Source organism: Macaca fascicularis, chromosome 15 (genome assembly GCF_037993035.2).
Source record: "Macaca fascicularis isolate 582-1 chromosome 15, T2T-MFA8v1.1".
In the NCBI taxonomy this organism is placed as follows: domain Eukaryota; kingdom Metazoa; phylum Chordata; class Mammalia; order Primates; family Cercopithecidae; genus Macaca; species Macaca fascicularis.
The window spans coordinates 123,240,031-123,263,616 of record NC_088389.1 but is presented as its reverse complement, the minus strand read 5'-3'; the positions used below and the strand labels follow the sequence as shown (position 1 = coordinate 123,263,616).

At 45.4% G+C, this 23,586-nt stretch overlaps 1 protein-coding gene across 25 annotated transcripts in view; it reads right to left on the bottom strand.

The window, feature by feature from the left end:
* Positions 1 to 23,586, bottom strand: part of FGD3 (FYVE, RhoGEF and PH domain containing 3) — an 88,865-nt gene that overhangs the window by 33,745 nt on the left and 31,534 nt on the right. The gene's annotated exons all lie outside the window — the stretch shown is intronic.

The window sequence follows — 23,586 nt, the reverse complement described above, 5'->3', positions numbered from 1 at the left end:
ACAGAAAAATGTAGCCCAATCAAAGGAACAAAATAAAAAACTCCAAAACTGATCCTAAGGAAACACAGATCTATGAGCTGCTTGAGAAAAAAAACATCTAAACAGTTGTCATAAAGATGCTCAATGAGATAAAAGAGAACAGATAGATGACTAAAAAACAAAATCAGGAAATGATGCATGAACAAAGTGAGAATATCAACAAAGAGACAGAAACTATTAAAAAGGACAACCAGACATTCTGGAGCTGAAATACACTTTAACTGAACCGATAAATTTTTAAGAGGGGTTTGACAGCAGACTTGATCAGGCAGAAGAAAAAGTCAGCAAACTTGAAGAGAGGTCATTTGAAATCAGAGAGTCAGATAAGAAAAAAAAAAAAAAGAAGAAGAGCAAGGAGAGCCTAAGGGATGTATGGGCCACTATCAAGTAGATCAATATATGCACATGTAAGTTCCAAAGGAGAAGAGAGAGAAAGGGGCAAAGAGTTTATTTACAGAAATAATGGCTGAAAATTTCCCCAATTTGAGGAAAGCAATGGACTTAAAAATTCATGAATCTCGGCCGGGCGCGGTGGCTCAAGCCTGTAATCCCAGCACTTTGGGAGGCCGAGGCGGGCGGATCACAAGGTCAGGAGATCGAGACCACAGTGAAACCCCGTCTCTACTAAAAATACAAAAAATTAGCCGGGCACGGTGGCGGGCGCCTGTAGTCCTAGCTACTCAGGAGGCTGAGGCAGGAGAATGGCGTGAACCCAGGAGGCGGAGCTTGCAGTGAGCCGAGATCGCGCCACTGCACTCCAGCCTGGGCAACAGCGTGAGACTCCGTCTCAAAAAAAAAAAAAAAAAAAAAAAAAAAAAAATTCATGAATCTCAAAGACCTCCAACTGGAGTAAATCAACAGAGAACCATATCAAGACACTATATAACTGTCTAAAGTCAAATATACAAAGAAAATCTTGAAAGCAGTGAGAGAAAAGTAATTTGTCTCACATAAGGGTCTTCCATAAGATTATCAGAGGATTTGTCAGTGGTAACTTTGCAAACCAGAAGGTATAGGGAGGATACATTCAACGTGCTCAAAGGAAAAAAAACAACTGTCAACTAAGAATATTGTATTTGACAAAACTGTCCTTCAAAAATGGAGAAACAGGCCGGGCGTGGTGGCTCAAGCCTGTAATCCCAGCACTTTGGGAGGCTGAGACAGGCGGATCACGAGGTCAGGAGATCAAGACCATCCTGGCTAACACGGTGAAACCCCGTCTCTACTAAAAAATACAAAAAACTAGCCAGGCGAGGTAGCGGGCGCCTGTAGTCCCAGCTACTTGGGAGGCTGAGGCAGGAGAATGGCATAAACCCGGGAGGCGGAGCTTGTAGTGAGCTGAGATCTGGCCACTGCACTCCAGCCTGGGTGACAGAGCGAGACTCCATCTCAAAAAAAAAAAAAAAAAGGGGGAGGGGGGAGGGATTGCACTGGGAGTTATACCTGATGTAAATGATGAGTTGATGGGTGCAGCACACCAACATGGCACAAGTATACATATGTAACAAACCTGCACGTTATGCACATGTACCCTACAACTTAAAGTACAATAATAATAAATAAATTTTTAAAAAATGGAGAAATAAATACTTTTCCAGTTAAACAAAAGCTGAGGGAGTTCTTTACCATTAAATCTGCTCTAAAATAGAAAAGATTAAGGGGTCCTTTATGTTGAAACAAAAGGATGGTAAAAAGCAACATGAAACCACATGATAATATAAGGTTCTTAGTAAAGGTGAACACATGGATAAATACGATAATTTGTACTATTGTCCTTTTGGTGCATAGAATTTAAATTACAAAAACATTTAAACATTTAAATCTATACGAATAAATAAAGATGAACTCATGATATCAATAACAGTAGGGAGAGGGAAGTGAAATTGTAAAAGAGTTTTTGCATGTGATTGAAGTTGTTATTAGTTTAAAATAGAATGCTATGACTTTAAAATGTTTTAAGTAATTGCAATGGTAACCACAAATAAAATATCTACAGATAAAAAAGGAAATGAGAAGGAAATAAAACTGTATCACTACAAAAAAATCAATGAAACACAAAGAAAGGCAGTAAGAGAGTAAAGGAGGGACACAAAAAACCTATAAGACATACAGAAAACAACCAAATGGTCCTTTCCTATCAGTAACTATTTTAAATGTAAATGGATTAAACTTCCCAATCAAAAGACATATTGGCGGCTGGGCATGGTGGTTCACGCCTGTAATCCCAGCACTTTGGGAGGCCAAGGTGGGGGGATCATGAGGTCAGGAGTTTGAGGACAGCCTGACCAACATGGTAAAACCCCGTCTCTACTAAAAATACAAAAAGTAGCCGGGCATGGTGGCACACACCTGTAATCCCAGCTATGCAGGGGGCTGAGGCAGGAGAATCACTGGAACCCAAGAGGCAGAGGTTACAGTGAACTGAGATTGTGCCACTGCACTCCAGTCTGGGCAACAGAGCAAGACTCCATCTCAAAAAAAAAAGAAAAAAAAAGACATAGTGGCTGAATGGATTAAAAATAACAGCCCCCAGCCGGGCGCAGTGGCTCACGCCTGTAATCCCAGCACTTTGGGAGGCCGAGGCGGGCGGATCACAAGGTCAGGAGATCGAGACCACGGTGAAACCCCGTCTCTACTAAAAATACAAAAAATTAGCCGGGCGCGGTTGTGGGTGCCTGTAGTCCCAGCTACTCGGGAGGCTGAGGCAGGAGAATGGCGTGAACCCGGGAGGCGGAGCTTGCAGTGAGCCGAGATCGCGCCACTGCACTCCAGCCTGGGCGACAGAGCAAGACTCCGTCTCAAAAAAAAAAAAAAAAAAAATAACAGCCCCCAACTATATACTGTTGACAAGAGACTCTCTTTAGATATAAGGACACATACAGGCTTAAAGTGACAGGATGGAAAAAGATATTTTGTGCAAATGGTAACCAAAAGAGAGCAGGAGTGGCCATACTTAGATAAAATAGACTTTACAGCAAAAATTGTTACAAGGCTGGATGCAATGGTGTACACCTATAGTCCCACCTACTCAGGAGGTTGAGGTGGGTCACTTAAGCCCAGGAGTTCGAGGCTATCCTGGGCAACATAGTGAGACCTTGTACCAAAAAAAAAGAAGGAGAGTGACAGCAGTAAGATGGCTGAGTAGAAACACCTGGCATTCCCTTCATACCAGGAAAAGACTAAGGCACAAAAAACTAAGATTTGACTGGTGCTGGAGTGAGTGGTGGAGTAGAGATGAACCTGTGATGACTGGGAGAGCAGTGTGGAGGCACCCAGCCTCTAGTGGTCCCATCTCCCTCCAACCAGATAGCATCTATCCAGAGTCAGGAGGGACATTCCTTTGCAGGGAAAAAGTACAACACGAGAGAATCCCACATTCCTTGCAAGCCCCAAGCCCAGTTTGGAGAGCTGTGAGAATTCGCACAGCTACATCGCCCAGATTAGGATCACAAAGTGGGCCGGGCGCGGTGGCTCAAGCCTGTAATCCCAGCACTTTGGGAGGCCGAGACGGGCGGATCACGAGGTCAGGAGATCGAGACCATCCTGGCTAATACGGTGAAACCCCGTCTCTGCTAAAGATACAAAAAACTGGCCGGGCGAGGTGGCGGGCGCCTGTGGTCCCAGCTACTCGGGAGGCTGAGGCAGGAGAATGGCGGGAACCCGGGAGGCAGAGCTTGCAGTGAGCTGAGGTCCGGCCACTGCACTCCAACCCGGGCGACAGAGCGAGACTCCATCTCAAAAAAAAAAAAAAAGGATCACAAAGTGTACATGCCCCACCCCCCCCCAAGCACCCACTGTGAACCAGGCTGCTGTGGCATGGCACCATCCTGAGACCAGAGCCACCTCCAGAGTGCTCCAGGCAGTAGCTACTGTACCTCTCCAGCATTGGGGCTCCATCTCCATTCCACAAAGACCACATGAGTGGTTGAATGCCACAGCCCCAGCTGCATAGAGCTTGGGCCCAGGATCAGCTGTGACTCTGTTCCTGCACAGCAGGGAAACCAACCCTCACTGCCACACTTTCAGCTAAAAGAACAGTCTGCCATTCCAACCCAGGAGGAGCTCAAGCAATTCCTCCCAGCTATTCTTCAGAAAGGAAGGAGGAATAAAATCTTTAACCGACAAGCAAAAACTAAGGGAATTCATCACCACTAGACCAGTCTTATAAGAAATGCTCGGCCGGGCGTGGTGGCTCACGCCTGTAATCCCAGCACTTTGGGAGGCCGAGGCAGGCGGATCACAAGGTCAGGAGATCAAGACCATGGTGAAACCCCGTCTCTACTAAAAATACAAAAAATTAGCCGGGCACAGTGGCGGGTGCCTGTAGTCCCAGCTACTCAGGAGGCTGAGGCAGGAGAATGGCGTGAACCCGGGAGGCGGAGCTTGCAGTGAGCCAAGATCGCACCACTGCACTCTAGCCAGGGGGACAGAGCGAGACTCCGTCTCAAAAAAAAAAAAAAAAAAAGAAAGAAATGCTCAAGACAGTCTTATATCTGGAAGTGAAAAGACAATAAACACCATCGTGAGAACATGTAAAACTATAAAACTCACTGATAAAGCTGATACACAAAGAAGGAAAGAAATGAATCAAACCTTATCACTGCAGAAAACCATCCAACTACAAAAATAAATAATGAGAGGAGGTAAGTAACAAAAGATATACAAAACAACCAGAATGCAATCAATAAAATGACAGGAGTTAAGTTCTCACCAATCAATAATAATCTTGAATGTAAATAGATTAAATTCCTCCATTTAAAAGATAAACTAGCTGAATGGATCAAAAAACCAAGACCCAACTATATGCTGTCTACAAGAAACTCCCCTTACCTGTAAAGACACACATAAACTGAAAGTCAAGGGTGAAAAGACATAGTCCATGTAAACAGAAACCCAAAACAAGCAGGAGTAGCTATACTTATATCAGATGAAGAAGACTTCAAGTCAAAAACTATAAAAATAAACAAAGAAAGGCATTACATAATAAAGGGATTAATTCAGGAGGAGAATATAATTATAAATATATATGCACTGAATACCAGAGCACCTAGATATAGAAAGTAAATATTATTAGATATAAAGGGAAAGATAGATCTCCAACACAATAATGGTTGGAGACTTCAACACCTCATTCGCGGTATTAGATAGATCATCTAGACAGCAAATCAAAGATACATCAGATTTAAACTACACCATAGAACAAATGGACCTAACAGACACTTACAGAACATTTCACCCAACAACTGCAGAATACACATTTTTCTCATGAACACATGGAACATTCTCCAGGACTGACAATATATTAGGACACAAAACAAGCCTCAAATTTTTTTTTAAATCAAAATTATATTAGGTATCTTATCTTACCACAATGGAATAAAACCAGACATCAATAACAAGAGAAACAGTCAAAGCTATATCAATATACGGAAATTAAATAACATGCTCCTGAATGACCAATGGATGAAGGAAGAAATTAAGAATGAAATTTAAGGGCCAGGCGGCCCTTACAATGGCTTACACCTGTAATCTCAGCACTGTGGGAGGCCAAGGCTGGCATACTGCTTGAGTCTAGGAGTTTGAGACCAGCCTGGGCAACATGGTGAAACCCCATCTCTACAAAAAACATATAAATTAGCTGGGTGTGGTGGTGGGTACCTGCAGTCCCAGCTCCTCAGGAGGCTGACGCAGGAGAATAGTTTGAGCTAGGGAGGCAGAGGTTGTGGTGAGCCAAGATTGCACCACTGCACTTCAGCCTGGGTGACAGGGTGAGACTCTGTCTCAAAAACAAACAAATCTCCAAACAAAAAAAGTCCAGGACCCAATGGGTTCACCAGTGAATTCTACTGAACCTATAAAGAACAATTGATACCAATTATCAAACTATTCCAAAAAATTGAAGCAGAGGAAATTCTTCCTAACTCATTTTATAAGGTCATCAAAACCTTGATATGAAAACCAGGAAAAGACACAACTAAAAAGAAAACTATAGGCCAATATCCCTGATGAAAATAGATGAAAAAATCCTCAAAATACCTGCAAACCAAATCCAACAGCACATGAAAAAGATAAACTAGAATCAAGTGGGATTTATCCCAGGATGCAAGGATGGTTCAATATGCACAAATCAATAAATGTGATACATCACATTCACAGAACTAAGAACAAAAACCATATGATCATTTTAATATATGCTAAGACAGCATTTGATAAAATTCAGCATCCCTTTATTATACTAGGTATAGAAGAAATATACCTCAAAATAATAGAGCCCATATGTGAGAAACCCACAGCTAACATCTTACTGAATGAGAAAAGCTGAAAGCTTCTCCTCTAAGAATTGGAAAAAGACAAAGATGCCCACTTTCCCCACTATTATTCAACATACTACTGGAAGTTTTAGCCAGAACAGTTAGGCAAGAGAAAGAAATAAAAGGCATCCAAATGAGAATAGAGGAAATCAAATTGTCCCTGTTTGCAGATGATACTATCTTTTTTGTTTTTTTCATACAGGGCCTCACTTTGTTTCCTGCACCACCATGCCTAGCTAACTTTTTTATTTTTTTGTATAGACAAGGTCTCACTATGTTGCTCAAGCTGGTCTTGAATTCCTTGACTTAAGCAATCCTTCCATCTCAGCCTCCCAAAGTTCTGGGATTACAGGTGTGAGCCACTACACCTAGCTGATGTGATCTTATATATATAGGAAAACCTATACTCTATCACAAAATTCTTAGAACTGATAAATTTCATAAAGTTGCAAGGCACAAAATCAATATATGAACAACAGTAGTGTTTCTACACACAAACAACAAACCAGCTGAAAAAGAAATCAAGAGGGCAATCTCATATACAATAACTGAAAAATAAATACCTAAGAATAAATGTAATGAAGGAGATAAAAAAAAAAAAAAAAACCTCTACAAGGTGCAAAAGGAAAACAAAAACTCAGGACCCCAATTCATTATACCAAAAGAAAAAAATTAAGCTGAAAGCTGAGTCATGCAAGAAACTGCCTTTCCTTTTGTTCCTAAGCAGACAGCTATAGATGAAAGGTTAAATATCTCCACAGGTGCCTGCCCTATGTTTACCCCACCTTATGTAAAGTGCCGATTTACTGAGCACCAGATGAATACATAATTGACTATTCCCCTACCAGCTTCTTGTCTCTTGCAACATGTGGATTAACATACCCTCCCTTTCTCCCCTCCAGTCCACTTTTCCCCTTTAAATACTGAAGCCTTCAAAGTCCTCTTTGGAGAAAGGCACAGGCCACAGACTGTTTTTCTATGATTCCATGTTTATTTCTTCCTCATTTTATTTCAATCAATTTATTTCTAAATTGATTGAAACCAGTCTCAGATACTTTTTGGTTTACAAAAGAAAACTAAAAAAACACTGATGAGCCGGGTGCGGTGGCTCACGCCTGTAACTTCAGCACTTTGGGAGGCCAAGGTGGGCGGATCAAGAGGTCAGGGGTTGGCTGCGTGCAGTGGCTCACACCTTTAATCTCAGCACTTTGGGAGGCTGAGGCGGGCAGATCACGAGGTCAGGAGATCGAGACCATCCTGGCTAACATGGTGAAACCCCGTTTGTACTATAAAAATACAAAAAAATTAGCTGGGCGTGGTGGTGGGCACCTGTAGTCCCAGCTACTCGGGAGGCTGAGGCAGGAGAATGGCGTGAACCCGGGAGGCAGAGCTTGCAGTGAGCTGAGACTGCACCACTGCACTCCAGCCTGGGTGACAGAAAGAGACTCAGTCTCAAAAAGAAAAAAAAAAGAGGTCAGGGGTTTGAGACCAGCCTGGCCAACATGGTGAAACCCTATCTCTACTAAAAATACAAAAATTATCTGGGTGTGGTGGCACGCACTTGTAGTCCCAGCTACTTGGGAGGCTGAGGCAGGAGAATTGCTTGAATCTGGGAGGCAGAGGTTGCAGTGAGCCTAGACTGAGCCATTGCACTCCAGCCTGGGCGACGGAGCAAGACTCCATCTCAAAAACAAAACAAAACAAAACAAAAAAACACTGATGAAAGAAATTGAAGCAGATAATGTTTCATGAAAGGGCTGTGCATGCAGAGACCCCCAAATGCTGAAGGAGTTGAGAAACCAAAGAACAAGGCAGTTTCTCAGCAGAGGGTGATTTATTGGGGACGTTACAGACAGGAGATGTGTCTTGAGTGGCCACAAAACAGGTGGATCCTCACACTATCAACCCCCAAACCCAGGACTTATATGCCATAGGGAAAGGGTATACAGTGCTTCAGAAGGAATGTGTAGGACACTGAAATCAACCCCTTGGGGAAAGTCAAGAATGTTGTATTTATCATAGCGTAACAGCAGGATTTATGGTAAATATGTGTTTATGATAACATCAAAGTTGTCATGACCTAAGGGTAAGATTTACAATAAATACTTGCTCTTATACAAGGAACAGTAATAAGATAGAAATCTTAGAGGCATTCCTGGAACTATGATTAATCAGAAGTCAACATGGCAGATTAGCGTAAGGTAGGTAGCCAGGCAGACATGAGCAGGGCAGCAGGCTCCCCGCCACACCAGGAATATCGGGTGACCATCATCAGCGATGGTCTTGCTAGATGCAGAAGGCAGATAAGAAAGGGTCCCTGGAGAATCTCCAATCTGCCCCGCAAGCATTTATGCCAGATTTTTTTTTTTTTTTTTGAGGCGGAGTCTTGCTCTGTTGCCCAGGCTGGACTACAGTGGTGCGATCTCGGCTCACTGCAAGCTCCGCTTCCCGGGTTCACGCCATTCTCCTGCCTCAGCCTCCCGAGTAGCTGGGGCTACAGGTGCCCACCACCACGTCTGGCTAAATTTTTTTGTGTTTTTATTAGAGATGGAGTTTCACCATATTAGCCAGGATGGTCTCCATCTCCTGACCTCGTGATCCACCCGCCTCAGCCTCCCAAAGTGCTGGGATTACAGGTGTGAGCCACCGCGCCTGGCCTATGCCAGATGATTTTGTGTAGGTAAGGGAACCTGCGCAGGGTCTTCCCTGGGCATGCCCGCAATGGACTGGAGGCCCACAGGCACTGGGGAAGTGGGGTGGAGCTACCAGGAATTCATGCCTCATGCAGGGGAGGAGCCTGGCCTCTTCAACTACTGTGTGGTGGCCTGGTATTCAATCTGTGAGGTGGTAGCCTGTTGGCAGGACCCCCTCTTTCTTTGCTGAGAGCTTTCTTTTTGCCTAATAAATCTGCCCTGCTCACCCTTCAATGTGTCCTCATGCCTAAGTTTTCCTGGTAATGAGACAAGAACCCGGATTTTAGCTGAACTAAAGAGCAAAAAATCCTGCATTGGTCAGGTGGTTGCTAAACAGCCTCTCTAAAATAATAATTGGTAGCAGCCAGCACCAGGGAAAGGCAGTCTCCAGATAGATAGAAAAACTTGAAACAGGTAATCAGCTTCCTGATAAGATCTCAGGAGTTGGATAAATGGGCTCATGCATGCGCACTAAGGGGCGAAATGGTGGAGTGTAATTGGTATATGACCTTCTAGGAACTCTTGACTGGTACAGGGAGAACGCCTCAAGTGAGCATGCTCACAACTCCAGTAAACACACTATGCATACGGCCCCTCCCAAGTGCTGGCGGGCCACTGGGCATGCAGACAGCCCACCACACAAAAGAATCAGGGGAGAAGGGATGTAACCCCCTGGAAGCATGCCAGTACAGAATCGCCCTAAGTCAAAGGTTAAATGGAGCACTTGAATCTCTCAAGTCAGAGAGAAGGGACCTTGGAGTCTGAACTGAGTAGAACTGAGGCACCCATGGCCCTCCTAGACAGGAGGCTCACGAGAGTGGCAGGGCTAAAGCCTAACACCATGCAATGTCTGTTGTTTCCTCTGCTTTTTCTTTTTTTTTTTTTTTTTTTTTTTGAGACGAGTCTCGCTATGTCGCCCAGGGTGGAGTGCAGTGGCCGGATCTCAGCTCACTGCAAGCTCCGCCTCCCGGGTTTTTACGCCATTCTCCTGCCTCAGCCTCCCGAGTAGCCGGGACTACAGGCGCCCACCACCTCGCCCGGCTAGTTTTTTGTATTTTTTAGTAGAGACGGGGTTTCACCGTGTTAGCCAGGATGGTCTCAAACTCCTGACCTCGTGATCCGCCCGTCTCGGCCTCCCAAAGTGCTGGGATTACAGGCTTGAGCCACCGCGCCCGGCCTTTTTTTTTTTTTTTTTTTGAGACAGAGTCTTGCTCTGTCGTCCAGGCTGGACTACAGTGGCACTATCTCGACTCACTGCAAGCTCCGCCTCCTGGGTTCACACCATTCTTCTGCCTCAGCCTCCCGAGTAGCTGGGACTACAGGCACCCATCACCACGCTTGGCTAATTTTTTGTATTTTTAGTAGAGACGGTGTTTTACTGTGTTAGCCAGGATGGTCTCAATCTCCTGACCTCATGATCCACCCGCCCTGGCCTCCCAAAGTGCTGGGATTACAGGCATGAGCCACTGCACCTGGCCTCCTCTGCTTTTTCAACTAAAATTGGTTCTTTTCCAAAAACCCATACTGCCTATTCTCCTGTTTTCTCTGTGTGTGTTCTGAAATGGCTTGTGCACTCACTGGACTGTCTGCCTTGGGGGCAAGTCTGCCACTTTGTTTTCACTTTGCATGTCACTTGACTTCTCAAACACACACTCCCTGTTATTCATGCACCCGTGGCTCTTGCTGCATTTGTGTGGCAGCAAAGACACAGGCTCCCTTGGGGATATGCCCTGAGATTTATACTTGGTTTTACCCTACCAGCTCGGATGACCTCTAACCCTTCCCCTGACTACTGGCACATGGTCGGGACAGACACTAATTGGAACCCTGGCTCTGCCAGCTCCTTATGACTTACCATATGCTTTTCATTCCTGTTATGCCCCAGGGCCAAGTTTTCCAGTGGCTTTTGAAGCAATTTGTCTGCAGGCACAGGGCCTCACTCTGTGGCCCTTTAAGGACCCTGCCTACTTGCTTTTTTGAGTTAGCACTTTTTGGGAGGAGGGAACATTCTTCCTTTGCCATTGCAAGTTCTTACCCCAAGCACCAAGTCCTCCAGAGGTTCTTCGTTTATGTCAGGAGGGAAAATAAACATCGCCCTCTCAAATGGAAGGGCTGCTATTTTTGTGAGCATATGAAGGTTTTCCATGAGTATTCCTCTCCCCTCCTCCCACTTCCTCCTGTAGCCTCCATTTCTCTAATCACTTCCACATCCTTCTCAACATGCCTCGAGACCTTCAAGGTCATATTCGCAGGGAGGGGAGTCAGCCCCCTTGTGGCAGTTAGCTGAAAAACAGGCTTCTCATCTACTTGAAGAACATGAGAAATGGGACCTGAGAAAAGAGATCATCACTTTGTTGCCAGAATGCTCCAAGCAAGAGTCACTATAAGGTCATGGAGATAAGGATATAGGCCAGCTGAAAGCCACAGGCACAAGAGACCCATAGGACAGAGATAAAGGCTAATAGATTATCACTAAAACAGAGACGAAGGCAAGGTTAGGGGTACAAGGTAAGACATTGCAGAACCCCAAGATGAGCAGGGGGCCCGCTGTTCACTCTGGTATCTCCTCTGTTCTCAAGTGGGTAATTGTGATGAAATGGGACCAAGGTTTAGGGTACACAGTAAGACCAGTTCATTCTGGAACCCTAAGGATGAATGGGGGATGCCCTATTCAGGATAATAGGAAAGTAAGAAGGGGCACCTTTTACCTGTTTTCTCCTCTGTTCTGTCTTCACAGATGGGTAATCATATCTCCACACCACAGGACACACCCCTCAGATGCATTCCCAAAAAGTGGGAAAAGTTTGATCCCCCAAACCTTAAAACAGAAAAATGGTCCCGGCACCGTGGCTCATGCTTGTAATCCCAGCACTTTGGGAGGCCGAGGTGGGTGGATCACCTGAGGTGAGGAGTTTGAGACCAGCCTGACCAACATGGTGAAACCCTGTTTCTACCAAATACAAAAAATTAGCCAGGCATGGTGGCAGGCACCCGTAATCCCAGATACTTGGGAGGCTGAGGCAGGAGAATCACTTGAACTCGGGAGGTGGATTACAGTGACCTGAGATTGTGCCACTGCACTCCAGCCTGGGCAATAAGAGCAAAACTCTGTCAAAAAACAAACAAAAATAGAAAAACTAGGTTTTCTTTGTAATACTGTTTTTCCTCAAAATTGACTGGGACTAAATTACAAAAGTCAGCCTCAGAACCCAGTGTCCCTATGCAGGAAATCCTCAAAGTCACCTCCTCAGTCTTTTATAACTGGGAGTAGAATAAGGAGGACAGGGCTAAGGAAAAGGAAAAATGCAGGGACCAGAGGCAGGCTTAACTACTGGCTGCCCTGCAAGCCCACCAGCCTCCTCCAGGTTGCCCTAAGGACACTCCTCCAGGTAACTGCCATTGGAGTGGGAAGCCAGGCCACTGGAAGGCAAACTGTCCCAGTGGGACAAACGGGAGGAAACTTCACATGGTTTGCCCCCTCTGCCAAAAGCTTGGCCACTGGAAATGGGACTGCTTCAAAGGCTGAAGGGGTCCCAGGACAGAATCCCAGCCCCTGATGGCCTTGAGCTAGAGAGCTCTCTGCTCCAGCTGGCTTTCAAATCAGACATTGGCACTAACAGGGTAAAGCCAAGGGTGACTCTGGAGGCAGCAAATAAAATTATAAATTTCCCTTTTGGGTTCAAGAGCTGCCTACTCTGTGCTAATCTCTTCTGAGCAATTCTTCTCCAAATGCAGTCAGGTAATGTGGGCAAATAGCACTCCCTCCTTCCAAAAAAAAAAAAAAAAAGATTCTCACCCCTTTATATTATTTAAGAGACCAATTACCACTTTCACACCAGTCCCTGCTAGTGTCTAAATACCCTACACCTCTTTGGGGCAAATATATACTTTCTTAGATGGGTGCTTGCTTAATATTTACCTGACCTCTGAATTCATCTTTCTCTCTAATAGCTCTATTTCTCCCGGGAAAGCTACCTAAATCTTTAACCAATAACCTTAACCTGGACAGTCCATCCTCAGGGATTTAGAAATAGCCCACACTTATTTGGACAAACCCTAGCAAAAATCTAACCAAGGCATCTCTCAAAGGGGGATACCTTCTACAGTATGTAGATAACCTCTTTGTCTGCTCCCTGCTTCACAGGACTGATACAGCAACATGTAGTACAAACCATAACTTCCTAATGGAAAGAAATTACTTTGTCTAATTCAAAGGTTATAAAGGTAAAGGTATTGTTGGTAAGGAAGTTTATAAAGAAAAGTGATTTTGTATGAAAAGGATTTTGTATGGTAAATTCTTGTCCCAAAGTAAAATAACTGGTTGTTTAAAAGAGAGATGTTTAGGTCAAGTCAGAAAGTCCAAGCATGCTGTAGATGGTCAGTGCAAATTGTAAAACACTTTATAAACTGTGATCATGACCCTTAACTGTACAACTTGCCTGCTTTACAGCTAGGTAAGGCCTGGGGACATACAGAGTTAACCGTATCCCCATATCCATGCTGGAAAGAGTCAAACCTTATCTGCATTTCTGTTGGGTGTCCTAGGCTCCAAACCTAGTGCATAATTAGAATTGCTTACTTACCAGGGTTTTCACCAAATGTAAAAGTTGCTAAGAGTTAACAGTGTAATGTGTACTTGACACTACTGGAAAAACAGTTTACATGTAAGGTGTATGGGAAAAGCAGAATGTGATTTTGGTAAAAGATTATAAGAAGGCATGGAAATATGGATATTTTTGCCTAGTTTAGAGGGTTAAAGGATGGTTTTAAATTATATATGATAAAGATAAAGGTTAAAGCAAGTTGTGGAAGGTTTGTTAAAATTAATCTTGTAAAAGAAATTCTGTATGTGACCATATTGGCTAGAGTTAAAGGAGTATTCAGTTTTTCCATAAATTGAACATTGGAATAAAAGCACAACAGAGTTTTATTACAGCATTATTCTGCTCCTTATAAATGTGTTATTGGTACATGTTCCAAAATTACGCAAAACTTCTATAATTATGATATAATTTAGTATGTTATCACTAATAATAATTGTTATGTTAAAATTAGTGTGCTTGGCCGGGCGCGGTGGCTCAAGCCTGTAATCCCAGCACTTTGGGAGGCCGAGACGGGTGGATCACGAGGTCAGGAGATCGAGACCATCCTGGCTAACACGGTGAAACCCCGTCTCTACTAAAAAATACAAAAAAAAAACTAGCCGGGCGAGGTGGCGGGCGCCTGTAGTCCCAGCTACTCGGGAGGCTGAGGCAGGAGAATGGCGGGAACCCGGGAGGCGGAGCTTGCAGTGAGCCGAGATCTGGTCACTGTGCTCCAGCCTGGGCGACAGAGCAAGACTCCATCTCAAAAAAAAAAAAATTAGTGTGCCACAGAGATAACAAACGTCTTTTTTGATTGTGTCTTTGATTGTGGCACCATAAGATTTTTTGTCATCCACAGACAATTGTTGGCTTGTTTTAATCCTCTTTAAAAGGTGAGTTTGTTTTTTTTTTTTTTTTAAAGACAGTCTCACTCTGTTGCCCAGGTTGGAGTGCAGTGGCACGATCTTGGCTCACTGCAACCTGCCTCCCAGGTTCAAGCAATTCTCCTGCCTCAGTCTCCCAAGTAGCAGGGATTCTAGGCAAGCACCACCATGCCCAGCTAATTTTTGTATTTTTAGTAGAGACAGGATTTGGCCATGTCGGCCAGGCTGGTCTTGAACCCCTGACCTCAGGTGAACCATTTGCCTTACCCTCCCAAAGTGCTAGGATTACAGGCATGAGTCACCGTGCCTGGCCAAAAGGTGGTTTTTATAGTCAGCTATAGGACTCTAACAGGTGCTCCTAAATGCAGGTTTCTGATAACTTTGGAGATTATGATATTAGAATAGAGGAAAAACTTTCAGGACTCTTATGGAGAGCTGAAATGTTCGTGAATATCAAGCAGAACAGGAGCTAACTGCATGAACAGTGATCTTGCCACTGCGCTCTAGCCTGGGTGACAGAGCAAGACTCTGTCTCAAAAAAAAAAAAAAAAAAAAGAAAAGAAAAGGAAAAAAAGAATGAATACATTAAAAAACTAAAATTTTTTAAAAGAAAAACCATAGAACTACCATATGATCCAGCAATCACACTATTGGACATTTATCCGAAGGAAGGGAACTCAGTATATTGAAGGGACAGCTGCACCTCCATGTTTATTTATTTCAGCACTATTCACAGCAGTCAAGATATGGAATCAACCCGGGTGCCCAACAACAGACGAGTGGATAAGGAAAATGTGGTATATATAGACAATGTCATACTACTGAGTCATAAAAATATGAAATCCTGTCATTTGTGGCAACATGAATGGAATTAGAGGACATTTAGTCAAGCAAAATAAGCCAGGAACAGAAAGTTAAACACCACGTATTCTCACTCATACGTGGAAGCTAAAAAAAAGTTGATCTCCCAGAAGTAAAAAGTACAGCAGAGCATACTAGAGACTAGGAAGGGTAGGAGAAAGAGAGGGATAGGGAGAGATTTGTTAAAGGATATAAAATCGCAGATAGATAAAAGGAGTAATTTCCAGTGTTCTATGACACTGTAGGAGGATGATAGTTAACAATCGTAGAGTATATAGTTTCAATAGCTAGAAGGAGGGTATTGAATGTTCCCAACACAAAGAAATGATAAATGTTTGAAATGATGGCTATGTTAATTGCCATGATCTAATAACTATGTATTATATGTATCAAAACATCACTATGTAACTCAGGCATATGTACAGCAAGTATCTGACACTTTAAAAAAAAGAATCACTGCTGCCAAGTGGAAAAAAAAATAACTGTTACAAGAAGCAAAGAAGGACATTATATAGTGTTAAAAAGGTCAAGTCACCAAAAAGATGTAACAGTGATAAATATTCATGCACCAAACCTCAGAGCTCCTAAATATATGAAGGAAACTTTGGTAGAATTGAAGGAAGAAATAGCAGCAAAATAATATTAGGAGACTTTAATATCCCACTTTCAATAAACCAATAGAATAAACAGACAGAAGATCAATAAGGAAATAGAGAACTTGAACAACTCTACAGCCAGTTGACCCAAACAATTACAGAACACGGTGCCCCAAAACAGCACGATATACGTTCTTCTCAAGTGTACCTGAAACATTATCCAGGATGGATCACAGTAGACATAAAACAAGTTTCAACAAACACACAAAGACTAAAATTACACAAACTATCTTTTTCTTTCTTTCCTTTTTTTTTTTTTTTTGAGATGGAGTTTTGCTCTGTCACCCAGGCTGGAGTGCAGTGGCACAATCTCAGCCCACTGCAAGCTCCGCCTCCCAGGTTCATGCCATTCTCCTGCCTCAGCCTCCCAAGTAGCTGGGACTACAAGTGTGCGCCACCATGCCTGGCTAATTTTTTGTATTTTTAGTAGAGACGGGGTTTCACCATGTAAGCCAGGATGGTCCCGATCTCCTGACCTCGTGATCTGCCCGCCTCAGCCTCCCAAAGTGCTGGGATTACAGGTGTGAGCCACCGCGCCTGGCCCAAACTATCTTTTTCAATCACAATGGAAGGAAACTAGAATTCAATAACACAATGAAAATCCACAGACATGTGCAAATTAAACAACACATTTTTTTTTCTTTTTTTTCTTTTGAGATGGAGTCTTACTCTGGCACCCAGGTATGGTGGTGGGATCTAGGCTCACTACAACATCCACTTCCCCAGTTCAAGCAATTCTCCTGCCTCCGACTCTCGGGTAACTGAGATTACAGGTGCCCACTACCACGCCTGGCTAATTTTTGTATTTTTAGTAGAGACAGGGTTTCACCATGTTGGCCAGGCTGGTCTCAAACTCCTGACCTCAGGCCCTCCACCCGCCTCAGCCTCCCAAAGTGCTGGAATTACAGGAGTGAGCCACTGCACCTGGCCTAAACAACACATTCATAAACAACCAATGGATAAAAGAAAAAAATGAAATAATAACATACCTATGGAATGCAGTAAAAGCAGTGCTAAGAGGAAATTTTAGTTATAAATATGTACATTTTTTAAAAAAGAAAAACCTTGAATCAACAACCTAACTCTACACATCAAGAAACTCAAAAAAGAAGAGTAAACTGAAACTGAAGATAGCAAGAGGAAGGAAGTAATAAAGATCAGACATAAAGAGATATCTATATACATACAGGTATCTGCAATAGAGAATAGAAAGACAATAGGAAAACCAACAACATGAAAAGTTGGTTTTTTGAAAAGAGCAAAAAAATTGACAAACATTTAGCTAGGTTAACTAAGAAAAAGAAGGCTGGGAATGGTGGCTCACACCTGTAATCCCAGCACTTGGGAGGCTGAGGCAGGTGGATCGCCTGAGGCCAGGAATTTGAGATAACCCTGGCCGAAATGGTGAAACTTCATCTCTACTAAAAATACAAAAATTAGCTGGGTGTGGTGGCACACACCTGTAATCTCAGCTACTCAGGAGGCTGGGGCAGGAGAATTGCTTGAACCCAGGAGGTGGAGGTTGCAGTTAGCTGAGATCGCACCACTATACTCTACCCTCGGCAGCAGAGTGAGTGAGACTCCATCTCAAAAAAAAAAAAAAAAAAAAAAAAAAAATCTATTCTACTGTCTAAATGTATAGATTTTTTTCTAAATGTTGTGATTTTTAAATAGACTGCCTTAAAATAAAAGAGAGAGAAGACTAAACTAAAATGAAAGAGGGGACATTACAAGAGATGCCACAGAAATAAAAAGACTGTAAGAGAATACTGTGAACAGTAATGGGTAAATTCCTAGAAACACACAACCTAGGAAGACTGAATCATGAAGAAATAGAAAATCTGAAAGAGCAATCATGAGTATGCAGATTGGATTAGTAATAAAGAACCTCCAAACAAACGTCCAGGACCAGATGGCTTCACTGATGGATTCTATAAACATTTCAAAAGAAATAAAACCAATCCTCCTGAAATTCTTCCAAAAAAATTGAAGAGGAAGGCATACTTCCAAGCTCATTCAGTAAGGCCAGCATTATCCTGATACCAAAGCCATACAAAGACAATACAGGAAAATAAAACTACGGGCCAATATCCCTGATGAATATTGATGCAAAAGTCCTCAACAAAATACTAAGAAATGAAATTCAACAGTACATTGAAAGGATTAATTACCATGACCAAGTTTATTCCTGGAATGCAACTCTGGTTCAACATAACAAAAATCAATGAATGTAATACACCACATTAAGAGAATGAAGGACAAAAGCCACATGGTCATCTCAGCTGATGCAGAAAAAGCATTTGAAAGGATTCGACATGCTCTCATGATAAAAACACTCAACAAACCAGGAACAGAATGCAACTACCTCAATATAATGAAGCCCATGTATGAGAAGCCCACAGCTAACATCATATTCAATGGTGAAAAACTAAAAGCTTTTCCTCTAAGATTAGAAATAAGACAAAGATGCCCACTCTCACCACTTCTATTCAATATCGTATGGGAAGTCCTGGCCAGAGCAATTAGGAAAGGAAAAGGAAGAAAAGTCATCCAAATTACAAAGGAAGAAGTACAATTAGTTCTGTTCACAGATGACATGATTTTATAGTAGAAAATCCTGAAGATTCCATTAAAAACTGGTAGGACTAATGGACCAATTCAGTAAGGTTACAGGATACAAAATGAACACAAAAAAATCAGCTGGTGCTGGGCATGGTGGCCTGCAGCTGTAATCCTGACATTTTGGGAAGCCAAGGCAGGAGGATCACTTGAGGCCAGGAGTTTGAGATGAGCTTGGGCAATATAATGAGATTCCATCTCAAGGAAAGGAAGGGTGAGATTCTGTCTCAAGGGAAGGAAAGGGGAGGGCAGGGGAGGGGAGAGGAGGGGAGGGGAGAGGAGGGGAGGGAAGGGGAGAGGAGGGGAGGGAAGGGGAGGGGAGGGGAGGGGAAGGTACGTGTAACATGCAACTCATGTTCACCTTGGGGTGGAGCCTTAACATTTAAATGTATTACAGTCAGGCTCTATATGCTAAAAGGTCTTTTCAGGACACAAATGCACGCAAGTGGGCAGCCTCTGCAAACTGGCCAGAGCTAGTCCATACATAGTCAGTGATCTTATTGAAAGAAAGTTACTGAATCAGTCTTTTGTCCAATCAAGGCTGCAGTTATGACTGCTGGAATGGGGGTGGGGTGGGGGGTGGGCGGTGGGGGGGTCAGTCAGCATCTGGTGGAACTACAGTTGTTTTAATATTGCTTATTGCCTGTTTAGCTGCTAAAGAAAAAGAAAATACCTTGTGGCTATCAGAATATAGTTTATTCTTTTTTTCTTTTTTTTTTTTGAGATGGAGTTTCGTTCTTGTTGCCCAGGCTGGCATGAATGGCGCGATATTGGCTCACCGCAACCTCTGCCTCCTGTGTTCAAGCTATTCTCCTGCCTCAGCCTCCCAAGTAGCTGAGATTACGGGCATGCACCACCATACCCGGCTAATTTTGTATTTTTAGTAGAGACGGGTTTTCTCCATGTAGGTCAGGCTGTGTCAAACTCCCAACCTCAGGTGATCCACCCGCCTCGGCCTCCCAAAGTGCTGGGATTACAGGCGTGAGCCACTGCACCCGGCCAGAATATAGTTTATTCTTTAAGTGTATGGTGTGTACACTTGCCAGGTCCTATTTACAATTTGGTATCTTATTGCCACGGAGTCTATTCTGTCAGTCTTCTGATCTCTGTTTTAAGATTAATGCTGCTCAGTTGTGTGTAAACTACAAAAGGAAGGAAGTTGAACCAGGTGTGTCTGACCTCCCATCCCATCACAGCTGGGAACTGAAGTTTTTAAGGTTTTTCTGGGGTCCCCTTGGCCATGAGGGGGTTTGTTCAGTTGGTGGGGGGCATAGGATTTTATTTTTAGTTTACAGGGTTAAATGACAATCTATCACTGAGCTTCAGCCTTCCCTACAGCCTCCTGTGTTATAATTTTAGCACACCAGGCTGCTTAAAGCTAAAGCATGGGGAAAGGGGAAAGGAAAGAAAAAGAAAAAGGAGTATCCCAGGGGCGCAGCCAGGGGCCCCGCTGACTGCTGGCTGCGGCCCCTCTGCAGCCTGGCCTCTGGGTGCTCCTGCCCCTTTCCCTTGGTCGCTGAGTGGCCTCCTCGCGCTTGGTCTGTCAAATGCCTTCTACAGAGAAGGCGCAAGAAGTTTGCATCCTGAGGCAGCCGCTGGTCTCCAGATGGAGCCACATTCCCCTACACCCAGGGCCAGACCTCCAATAATGAACCCTGCTCAAACCTATCTGTGAAAAAATGCTTTCGTCTTGGATTTGCGTTTTTCACCTTATTCGACAATCTGGGGTTGGCTTACTCGTGTTCATTTACAGACTGGGTCCTGAGTCCTTGTGACCCACACCTCGGGGCAGAGGCCATGTGAGTCCCTTTCAGCAGCTGCAGGTTAGTGGGGAAATTGCACAAGGCAACTAGCCAGGGTGACACCCACGGGCAGGGCGATCCAGAATCCCACGGGCAGATTTCCTGCAGACCCCTGGGCAGGTGGCACAGATCTGAGTCCCTAGCAAAGAAAGAGGCCCTTTCTGCGGCTGGTGGTGGGATGAGGCTGGGGAGGCATCTGTACCAGCCTGGGGCGGCGTGTGCACCAGCCTGGGGCCTTCAAATCAGGCCTCAGTGCCCAGGCGATGGGAAGAAGAGGGGAGTTTTCTGATAGCTGCGTGGAGGTGAGGGGATGCTGCCAGGGGGTTGCCAGGTGGGATGGGGCTATGGGAATAGAGAGGAGAGCACAGTTCCTGAGGGACTGAGGGATCCAGCCTCAGAGCGGGAGGGGCGGGGGTGGGGGAACATTGCAGCAGGGCATGGAGACCTCCCAGGTTCTGGTGAGCAAAGTGGGTTGCCCAGGGGATGCCTTCACAGGGACAGGCCTAAGGGGAAACCAGGGAGAGATGAGGGCTTAGCCTGGAACATCTTGATCCCATACTCATAACTCAACCCCTCTGTGCCTCGATTTCCGTATTTGTGAAAAAAAAGCCCCCACTCTCCAGTTTCCCCATGAACAATGCTGAAAGGACAGACAAGCTAGCGGTGTCCCCAACACTCATGAGGCCTCACCCCACCATGTACCAAGGACAGGAATGCAAGATGTTAAACATTTAAGTCTAATTGAGCCTCCCTTATTTTACCTAACCTTGAAAGAAACTCCTTTTAAAAACATAAAGGCAGGCTGGGCCCAGTGGCTCAAGCCTGTAATCCAAGCACTTTGGGAGGCCAAGACGGATGGATCACGAGGTCAGGAGTTCAAGATTAACCTGGCCAAGATGGTGAAACCCTGTCTCTACTAAAAATACAAAAAATTAGCCAGGCATGGTGGTGGGCGCCTGTAATCCCAGCTACTCGGGAAGCTGAGGCAGATAATTGGTTGAACCCAGGAGGCAGAGGTTGCAGTGAGCCAAGATCGTGCCACTGCACTCCAGCCTGGGCAACAGAGCAAAACTCTGTCTCAAAAACAAACAAACAAACAAACAAAAAACATGAAGGCCAGGGTGGGCTGGGTGGAGAGTCCTCCTGAAACAGTGTTACTGAGAGAGTTGGAAGGGGCCAAACCCCCCTGTTGGTTTAGGGATGCCAGCCCAGCCCTGCCTGCCCTGCTGTGTGGCTCCAGACCCAGCGCTCCTGCTGTCTCCAGGTGAGTGGCAGGTTCACGCCTGACCCAGGCAACCCCACGTTCCCCGAGAGCTGGGTGATTTCGGGAACAAGAAGTGTGCTGCTGAAGCATCCTTAACCTTTCCCCAATGCCTTTCCTGTATCACGTTCTAGGTTGCTTCTGCCTAATTCTTCACAGCACAGAGCCTGGCTCACTGGCTTGGCGTGTGTTCCCCTACATCACCCACAACATCAGACCCCTGTTCTTCCTCAGGGTGGGGTAGAGGAGACTCCGGGTCCCAAAGATCCTGTGTGGTGCCTTGCCCTGAGGACCAGCCGGAGTGTGACAGACTGCCCTCTGTCAAGGCATCCCACAAGGGAGGAGACAAACTCGTTCCCATCAGCGACAGAAGCACCGGAGCAAGCGCTGGAAACTTCCTATTGCAGACACCAGGACCTGGGCCTTCCCCGCACAAGCCTGGCCCTGTGCACCCCCCAGAACCTGAGGGGCTGGGCCTGGGGTCTGCACTGTCCCCGGCACTCAGGAGACTGGACAGCCCGCTTGGGACACCCCTGGAGCTATGGGTGGCGTGGCCAGGACTCACCAGGCCTTCTGTTGTCTGTGTTCTGATGTGCTGACATCTGGACCTTTCTGACCCTAGAGGGACTGCCCCTCCCAGGGTAGCCAATTCTAGAGAGAGTAAAGGCCCAGGCTTGCCCTGCAAACTCGCCTTTCCAATGCCCACCAACCCCCACAGAGCCCACACCCACCCCCCTTCTATGGGGCCCTCACACTCCAGGCCATATGCCCCTGCCCTCCTCACCCCAGGGTGGGTACCAGACAGCCAGGGACAGCCCCTGTGCCCCAGAACCCAGTGAAATCATTCACACCAAGCAATCCTCAGCCCGCTTACCCTGCCTTGCCCGTTCCTTCCTGCGGAAACCATATTACCGTCTCAGGCCCACAGTTTCCCCTTGAACCCTCTGCCTCCTGACTGACCCTGGGCTTCCCTGTGGCCCCACGGTGTGGTGTGATGTGCCCCTTTCTCTTGGAAACTGAGGATGACAAACCATCTTGTCAATGGCAGTGGTCTCCTGGTCCTTCCTACACCTGAGTGATAATAAAGCCTCCATTGAACACAGCCCTGGCCTCGTCTCCGTGAAGCCGGCTCCCAGTGGTCCAGGCACCGGGCTTCCCTTCACCTGCCCAGCCTGCCTCCTGATGGTACCCGTGTCAGCCACCAACGTCCCCATGCAGGCGCCAGCAAGCCTGACCCGCAAAACGCTCCCATGACCTGGTCACTTGGCAGCTTACCCATGCTGTGCCCCATACCCACAGTTTCTCTTAGCCTGAGGCCATCCGCCGCCTCTCCATCTCCCCAAGACCCCAGCACCGAGCCAAGAGCCCCATAAATGCTAATGAGAACGCAAACAAACTCCCTCAATGCAGCCCCATCGTGTTGTGGGAACTGTCTGCTCTGGTCTCCACACTGCACTGCGGGCCTCACGGGTCCTGCCCCACCGTGTCCTGAAGAGCACAGAGCACCCAGCCTGTGCCACACCCCATGGATGACCCTGGCCAGGTACCATGCGCTCTGTGCCTCAGTTTCCCATTGAGGAAAACAGTTTCCCCACTCACACTGTCTCCTCCCAGGAGTTTTATAAAGTCGGCAGTGAGCACTGCGCAAAGGGCAGCTTTGGCAGCACCACCGGCAGGACTGACCATCATACCTTCCCAGGGTCGGGAGGTGCCCACTGCGCAGTTGTGGAAACTGAGGCTCAGGACTGAGGTCACTGCTCAAGGTCAGGTAGGCTTGGCCTGACCTGCATGGATTCTTCCCACAGGATTTTCTCGGGCACACTGCATCCCAGGACCTCCCCTTGCACACGGCACGAGCCTATGTGCCACATTCCTGG